Genomic DNA, 971 nt, shown 5'->3' with positions numbered 1-971 from the left:
CAGTGTTCATAGTAATACGAGTAAATACAGACTCCTCCTGCCGTTCTTTGGCATTCTTTCCTGTTGTGTCCTTTGCTTCCACACACACTCGTGTATTGTTCACGGTTGTTCAGTGTGTAAAGGTGCTGCCTTCAATAACACGACTCTACCAACTATTACAATGATTTACTTTGGACTGTTTCAGGCCTCGGGATCTAAATGAAAGCAAGCGAGCTTTAAACCTCTTTCAACGCTGTGTTGTAAATTCACTAAAATGGTCAAAAATGCAGACAAAATGCCCTTGGCCGTGCAGAGTTTTGTTTCTGCTGGGTGATGGCGAACAATGGTGGGGAGGAAACGCTCTTTAAAACGAGAAGAGGAGGCAAAGTTCAGAAAAGTTCATTCACATCGTTCGAGGGCTGGACCAGCAGCGATAGGATGGTCGGACATAAAGGTGTCAGCAACAATTTACTATTACAATTTGGCCATTAAGCTGAATCTCTTATCCACGGTGACTTACACTAAGTACAACAGTTCAGCATTTGTGGATCCAATGATTGCAAGAGGCACAGTAATAAACAAGGGCCAGGGACAACAGTACAAAGCTAAGAAGTCAACATGGTATGGAGGGAGGCTGGTTGTAAATCAGAATGGCACCAGAATAAGAATCAGCTCGTGAAAGAGGCCAAACCACATTTGCCAGTAAGGCTTCCATTGAAGTGCAAAAACTCTGGGTCTCATTTACCGAGCAAAGTGAAGACTGCAGATACACGCAGCCCAAAGTTTCACACACTCGTCAGACTGACGACGCTCGTCACTGTCGTTTGTCTGACACGAACCATCAGGTTACTCAGAGAATTCGATTCCATTTGATCTACACAGCGCGAAAACACAGTCGCCTCGAGGTGCTTTATATTGTAAGGTCGACCCTACAATAATACATACAGAGAAAAACCCAACAGTCATATGACCCCCTATGAGCAGCACTTTGG

Source organism: Pundamilia nyererei, unplaced genomic scaffold, assembly GCF_000239375.1.
Source record: "Pundamilia nyererei isolate P.nyererei 1_Seehausen unplaced genomic scaffold, PunNye1.0 scaffold00228, whole genome shotgun sequence".
Taxonomy (NCBI): domain Eukaryota; kingdom Metazoa; phylum Chordata; class Actinopteri; order Cichliformes; family Cichlidae; genus Pundamilia; species Pundamilia nyererei.
Note: the sequence above shows the minus strand (reverse complement) of the source record.